The 8,216-nt window shown below is 42.9% G+C and overlaps 1 pseudogene; it reads left to right on the top strand.

The window, feature by feature from the left end:
* The first annotated feature begins 4,844 nt into the window (after positions 1–4,844).
* Positions 4,845–8,216, top strand: part of LOC105290967 — a 10,790-nt pseudogene continuing 7,418 nt past the window's right edge.

Here is an 8,216-nt window from a genome sequence, read left to right on the forward strand (position 1 = left end):
AGATACTTCTCCAAAGAGGAAATACAGATGGCCAATAGACATATGAAAAGATGCTCAAGGTCACTAACCATCAGAGAAATGCAAGCTAAAACCACAATGAGATATCACCTCATACCTGTCAGAATGGCTATCATTAATAAATCCATAAACAGTAAGTGCTGGCGAGGATGCGGAGAAAAGGAAACCCTCATACAATGTTGGTGGGACCGCAAATTGGCACAGTCACTATGGAAAACAGTCTGGAGGTTTCTCAAGAAATTAAAAATGGATATATCTTTTGACCTTGCAATTGCACTTCTGGGTATTTATCCAAAGAAAACCGAAACAATAATTCATAAAGATCTATGCACCCCAATATTCATGGCAGCACAATTTACAATAGCCAAGGTATGAAAACAATTTAAATGCCCACCAACAGACGACTGGATAAAGAAGGTATATAATTCATATATACAATGGAATATTACTCAGCCATTAAAAAAATGAAATCCTACCATTCACAACAACATGGATGGACCTAGAGGTTATTATGCTGAGTGAAATAAGTCAGACAGAGAAAGATAAATACCACGTGATTTCACTTATATGCGTAATCTAAGGGAAAAAAGAACAAACTAATCAAAAACAGACTCACAAATAGAGAGGACAATTTGGTGACAGAAGGGGGAGGTTGGGGAGCTGGGAGAATGGGGTAAAGGGTTAAAGAAGTATAAATTAGTAGCTGATGGTCACAGGGATGGGGAGCACGGCATAGAGAATGCAGTTAGCATTAATATATTGGCTAGGTGGAAAACCAGAGAGAAGGAGCAGTTAGGGGGATCATTTTATAAACTATATATATGTCTAACCAATGTACTGTATACTTGAAACTAATAATAATAATAAAAAAAGAATAAAAGTCATACCTTGTTTCCACAGCTTTTTTTCCTAATTGCATGACTCACTGAAAACATTTGAAAAAGAAGGAGAGAAAACATAATTGCCTAATTCCATCAACTACTAAGAAGGATGGTTCAGTGGGTCTGTTTCCTTATGCAGTAATGAGTGAATCACATGACATGCATTTTTGCACATGAAGATGGAGCTTCCGATGGACTAGGAGGGAAAACAGTTTAGTGGTTTGTCAAATGGCAGTGGAGGCTTATGCCTTTAGTGTTCCCCCATGACCTGTACCCTGACCAACAACATGATGTGGCAATGATTCTAGGAGCAAATCTGGTAATCATCATGGAGGAGAGATGGAATAAGGGTTGCCACTCTCCACTCAGTGCCTGGGCAGACATTGCTAGTCAGCCACAAAACCCCTTCCCATGGACTTAGAATCTTAAGAACTCAGCCTCTATCACACAATCACAGTCAGCCTTCAGTCTGAAAGATACTTGCTATCTCAAGCTCAGGAAAAGAGAAAAGACCCTAACTAATGTGATCTCTCTCATGGGGCAGATGAGGCAAGTCAGCCATCCACAAAATCTGATGGCCATAGTGGGGAGGCAGAGTAAGGCTTTGAGGGTGAAGAGCTAATGGAGGTCAGAAATGGGAGAATATGTAAGGAGGTAATGAATCAGACCCAGAAGTGGTTGAGTCAGGTACCCTGGAGAAAGAACTCATGGCAAAGAATTCAGGACAAAGAATGAGAATGATTCATGACTACTGGAGGTCCATGCTACATAGCACAATGGTGATGCCTAAGATTATTTGGACTAGGATATAGATACTTAATAAGCCAAGGACTCACCGAAGCATTTTCATAGACATTTTCTTGTTCAACTCTCAAAATAAATCTTTAAGGTAGGAAGTATCGTCCCCATTTTATAGAAGACACCGAGATTCAGAAAGATTAAGTAACTTACCCAAAGTCACAGATGTGTACTGCCTGTGCTTTGAGTCTTTTCCTTTTTCTTTTATATCACAGCTGAAGTTCATACTTTTAGGTCATGAAGGTTTTCCAGACCAATAAAATGTAAAACGATAACAATATCAACAAGAAATAATGAAGATACCGTAAACTCTGCCCGGTCACATTGGCTGAAATTTTCACTTAGTACTGAGGACCTTCAAGAGAGGATCGAATAGATATCCAGACTTGAAAAAGACCAGAAAAGGAGGCAGAAGATAGCGAAGACAACCCTTGAAAGGAGGGGCTGATGCTTTTACAGCAACTGTATGTGTGCCAAGGTCAGAGTCAACCCAGAGTCACAAGCTGGTGGTGCCCGTCCTTGGAGGGTGCACTCCTCAGCGCATGCCAATGCAGCATAACGTGTGTGGCTCCTGATGACAGGCTGCCTGGGTGTGGACCCCAGTTCCACCTCTTCCCAGCTATGCCACTTTTCAACCATATTACCTCGGGCAAGGTAAGCAGTGGCCACATGCAAATCAAGAGTCAGACATGGAGAAGAGTTCCCTGGGGAGAAACTGCATGCCATGCAGAGGCATCAGGGGAAGCACCTGGGTCTCTGAGGCAGAGGGAGAGGGGAACTGTGGACAAGTGCCTTTACTGTGGCTTCTTCAGGAAAGTAAGGGAGACACAGAATAAGCAGCTTTAGGATTGGCTAAGTTGAATAATTTCAGCAGGCTCCGGTGCATAGGCGCTATCCCAGGTTACCTGGCTCTGAGGTGGTTAGGGTGAATATATCAGCCAAGAGTGTAAGAGCCCAATAACAGAGGTGTTTGGGATGTGGGCTTAATTGTCTGCTCGAGAAGGAGAACTGACTAGGCTCTAGCCAGGGCCTCAAAACCAGGTCAAGGCAACACTTAAAAAACTAAATTTATCTGAAGTGCAGAACAGCATTTCAAAGCGACACGTGAATCCATATGTTCATCACAGCATTATTTACAATAGCCAATATATAGAGGCAACCTGGGTGTTCATCAATGGATGGATGAATAAAGAAGAGATGTATATAAATACAATGGAATATTACTCAGCCATAAACAAGAATGAAATCTTGCCATCTGCAACAACATGGATAGACATAGAGGGTATTGTGCTAAGTGGAGTAGGTCAGACAGAGAAAGACAAAAGCCATATGATTTCATTCACATGTGGACTCTAAAGAACAAAATAAATATACAAAACAGAAACAAACTCATGGATACAGAGAGCTTTAGATTGTTGCCGGATTGTGGGAGGGGGTGGGAGTTGAAGGTTGGGTATAAAAAGGAAAAGGGTTAAGGAGTACAAATTGTTAGTTACAAAATAGTCATGGAGATGTAAAGCACAGCATAAAGAATATAGTCAGTAATACTGTAATAACTATGTATGATGTCAGATGGGTACTAGATTTTTCAGGGTGACAACTCAGTTATATAATTGTCTAATCACTAAATTGTACACCTGAAACTAATATAACATTCTATGCCAACTGTAATTGAAAAATAAAAAAAAATTATTTTTTGAAAAAATACATTAGATTCACCTTAAGCAAATGATGAAATCTCTGGACTCCCATTTCTTATCTGTAAAATGGGGATAACTATACATACCCTATAGGATTGTGTGAAAATTACATAAGAATATACGTAAGGCACTTAGCTGGTTGCAGGAAGAGCTCAATAAAAGTGTTATTATTTTAATAAAGAATGTTATTAATAGTCATTAATAAAGTCCTAAGAAAGACCCCGCATGTTACAACCAACACCTTTTCTAGCTAAAATGGTCCTGCCCTTGGTACTTGCTCAGCTAGGTTGCTCTTTCCTTGGGGCTCTTCTGATTGGCTATGGAGTCTGTAGCTCATCCACTGGCTGGCCAATGACCTATGAGATCACCTGACACCAAGGAGGATGGCCAAATAAGCTGATGATGATTAGCAGAGCCAATCAGACTGGCTTTCTCTGGGATATGGCCCATAAAACATGAAGAGGACCAGTAAGGGGAGAGACAAAGGGTAACGAATGCGATGTTCAGAATGCGATGCAGAGACGTCATTAGGGAGGAAGCTTGTGGACAGAGAGAGGCAGATGGCCTCGGTTGTCTGCAGAACTGCCTTGATAATGACACAGCTTTTCTGCTTCCACTTTTAGGGTAACCATGCAAATTTTCACGTTTCGAGAATAAGAATAGGGCAACTGTTCAATTTTTCACATTTTTCCTCGGTAGATACAAAATGGGATATCACTCCCATATAAAACCGAAAAGAAGTCACATGACTGGCCACTTCAGCCCCACATTTAATTTGCTTTGGACCAGCCTCATGCCCTCTCTGAGCCCCGGTCTCCTCATCTGCCATACAAACTCTAAGCTCGGGCATCCCACAGGGTTCGGAGCCTCCTGTAAGGGTGGCCGAGGCCACTAGAGGATGGGTCTGGGGAATCGAGGGAGAAGCACAGAGCAGAGGCATCTTGTTTCCCTCCGTTCTGGGCAGGACCGACTTGGTGCTGGTGCCCTTTTCCCCCTGACGCCTGGAGAGGAAACAGAGATGTGTGTGTTCTCAACCCAAGAAATGGAGATAAATATAGCCCTGGTTTGGACTACTGTCCCCAGGATTACTCATGTCTCCTTCAAAGTGCGACAAAGATCATGTGCCGCCTGACAACCACCCATCTGGCCCGAGGAGAGGTGCCATATGGATGGTTCTCGCTAATTATAGTTAAGTACCGAAGGGAGGTGTGGAGCCTTGTCAGATCAGAAATCCTTAGGTTTCCCTTTTTCCAGGAGTTTAGAGGGAAGGCTGTGCTGTCACTCGGTCCACACTTGCCAGGCGCGTTCAGGCATGACATCTGACCTTTCCAGAACCGGCTTTCTCCACCTAGGAAGTGGAGGAACAATACTCTTCCTTCCTGATGTTAAAAAGGATTAACAACAGTGGCCTCTAAGCCAAAGAAAGGGCCAGTCAAGATCCTGGACCATGCATGAATCCAAGGAAACAATCGATAATTTAGTAAGTGCACATTTGGTGGTCCCTATTATGAACTTAGGTCCTCGTTTAGGTGTACCAGAATTTATACAAAAGATGTAAAGATGTAAAGATTTTTTTTTTTTTTTTTTTTTTTGCTGGTCCCAGGCAAAAAGCACCCAGTGAATCATTCTGATTCCAGAAAGGAAGCTCCCTTGCTGGAAGCATGCGGCAACCTCGGCATTGCTTTCCTAAAATAGTTGGAGATCGCTGTCTCCTCATCCCAAGAAAATGACCAACTTGAAAGATGAGAAATGCATTTCCTACATACGTGCCCTTGGACAATCACCAAGAGCTACCAATTTAGCTGTGGACCAGTTGGGCGGGAATTCAGTTTTGGGTGGGGAGGTGGGGTGGAATATTCCATTGGTGGATGAACACGTGGCATGGCTTTTATTCTGTGTGCATCGCGTTGTCCGCCCCAGACCCTGGTTCTCCAAGCACAGCGAGCTCTCCCACCCCGCACACCATCAAAGTCAGGTTCCTTTTTCAAGGAGGCTCACACTTCCATGCCCTAAGAAACCAGGTAGGCAATATACATAACTCGAGTGGAACAGGTGTAAGAAAACTCACAGGACTCTCTCCTTAATCGACACACTCTTCTTAAAGAAATACTTCTCTTCCAAAATGAAAACAACAATGAAAGCATGGTGATAAATGACAACCTAGCCCTAACGCTTGGGAGACAGTAGGGTTGGGGAGGGGTAGTCATAAAGTAGAGAGTATATTTCCTGTTTCAAGGGAGCACCTCTAAGGAGCCAGCCCACAGTCACCACTCACTGGAGAAGGCCTGATTTTGCCAGATCATCTGACTTTTCTAGAGATACTCTCAACTAGGACATCAATGTGAAGTATTCTGATTTATTCTTGACTCCAACTTCTAGTAAATATTAGAAGCTTTTCTACTTTCTACTATTTTTTAAAAAATAGGCATGACTTTTTTCCCGGCTTGGTTAAAGTGACAGGGTATGAGCCAAGCACTCCCAAGGGACTTCATATCGACCTAGAGAGATAGCTTATTTAAAATGACACCAACACAGAGGAAAGCAGAGCTGTGAGATGGGTAAAGCTGAGTCCTGGGGACGTCAGAACCCCTGGATCTAGCCACACCTGAAGCTCCCGATATCCCTAAATTTCCCAACTGCATAGCCTAACAATTTCTTCCTCTTGCATAAGTCAGTCTGAGCTTTGGTTCTTTCACTCGCAACTAAAAAAAGAATCCTAATCAATACAAGGACCTCAGAGGTCATTCATAAATAGTTGATAACAGGATTATTCAATATAATCGTGCCAAGGATCGGCTGTACTAAGAAAGGGCTGGAAAAGAGAGCATGCGTTGGTTGCCAGAACAAGTTGCACAGACAGAAAGAAGCCAAATCATAAAGAACCTAGGATGCTTTCTCTAAGGTTATTCCCTCCCCCATTGGCAATAGTGAGCCAGTGACAGGCTTGGGAAGTGGCCCCAGCCTCCTCTGCCCTGGAGTTTTTATTTGAAAGTTTGGCTTCTTGTTTTTAGGTCCCGTCTTCTTCTTCTTCTAGTTATACCAAGGTGGTGGACAGGTCCCCTGCCGCGTGCTGCGGTGAAATCACCGAGCCTGTGTTTCCTGGGTTTCTAACATCTCTGAGCAATGTCACAGCCTCACCTGACTGGTGCGTAATCCCCAGGTGAATGTATAGCAAGCACATTGAATACAGGATACAATAAAGCAAAAGGCACAATCATGGACAAACAAACGGCACAATATTTTCCTAAGCATGTTTGAATTAGATTTATGTGAGATTTAGGAACCTGGCAATTTAATAGGTGGGAGAACTTTCATCAAATTCAGAAAGTACATGTATAATTCATGGCTGCTTGGTACATGGAATTGTAGACAGGGCATGCAAGGAGAGGGGGGGAGAGAGAGAGAGAGACAGAGAGAGACAGAGAGAGACAGAGAGAGACAGAGAGACAGAGAGATAGAGAGACAGTATGGCAGAGAGAAAACAGCATCACCTGTCACCCTTCTAAATTCCTCTTGCAGTTTATGGGGACTGTCAGCTCATTTCCATGCCAGAGATTATAACTAAAGCAGAAGATACTGGAGATCAATCCCATGTGACCTTTTATTGAAAATGGGGACACGGCCCTGTATAGGTGTACAGATGTCATGGACTGGGAGCTGGGATGACTTAAGGGCTAATAAGTACTTTTCACCATACTGGTCCTTTGCTTTTATTTTTTATTTTTTAACAAGGGTCCCACAGTTCATTAATGAAGAGCTGAGATGGACCCAGTGAAGAGAGGATGATGGGAATTGTTTTTATGTCCTAATCTGTTTTCATCCCCTAATAGAGCTTTGGTCCCAGACAGACCTGAACTTGAATCCTATTTCCTCTGACTTACAATCTGTTATCTTTTTGGTGTTTTTTTTCATGTCTGTTCTGCTTATTCTTCTGTTTATAGGCTGCCATTGCCCAGGCACAGATGGGCCCAGAAGACTGGCTCAGACAGGCAGAACTGGAGAATTCTGCAGTTCTTAGAATGATGCAGGCTGTGTGCAATGTACCTGCCCAGGTGAAAGTCATCCTTATGGCCTGTGGGGTTTCCAGTCACTCATTTTCATCCATGCGGCAGCACTGGGACCCATCTTCGTGATGTCAAGAGCAACAGCAATTTCTGAAGGGAAAGAGTCTGTTATCTTGAATGATGGATGCATCTCTCTGGGCCTCGGTTTCCTTATCAGTCAAATGAAGACAAAAATGATAGCAACAACATCACGCGGTTGTTGCACAAAGTATGTGTCCCCTTGTGTCCCACTTTATAAACATATTCAGATAAGAACTTATAAATAATAATCATGCTGGGTTTTCTTCCTTCTTTGGTGTGAGTGTGCGTGCATGTGCGTGCGTGCGTGCGTGCGTGCGTGTTTGTGGAGGGCGGGGGATGTGAACAGCATGATATTTAGCTGTCTTGGACTCCTGGGCTCCGAAGCCAGCCTACTGCTGTGGTTCAAGTTATGGCTCTCCTCCTTACATAATCTGGTCAAATTAATTTCTCAGTGTCTCAGTTGCCAGTCCGTATAGTGGAGATGATAATACAACTTTATCTCGTAGGTCGTTAGGAGGGTTACATGAATGAATATACGGAAGGTGTTTAGAACAGTACCTGGCACGCAGTGTACTAGACGTGTTGCTATCAGGTGTAAGCGTATTATTAATTGAACGCTGCTATTATTTCTGTTAAGAATGATAATGATAATCATTACTCATTTGATGTAGAGGATTATGACAATTGGGGGAGGAAAATGATGAAGAGTATATAGACGTTGAAGTTATTCCTTG

The sequence above is a fragment of the Pteropus vampyrus genome, unplaced genomic scaffold (genome assembly GCF_000151845.1).
Source record: "Pteropus vampyrus isolate Shadow unplaced genomic scaffold, Pvam_2.0 Scaffold40, whole genome shotgun sequence".
NCBI classification, from domain to species: Eukaryota; Metazoa; Chordata; class Mammalia; order Chiroptera; family Pteropodidae; genus Pteropus; species Pteropus vampyrus.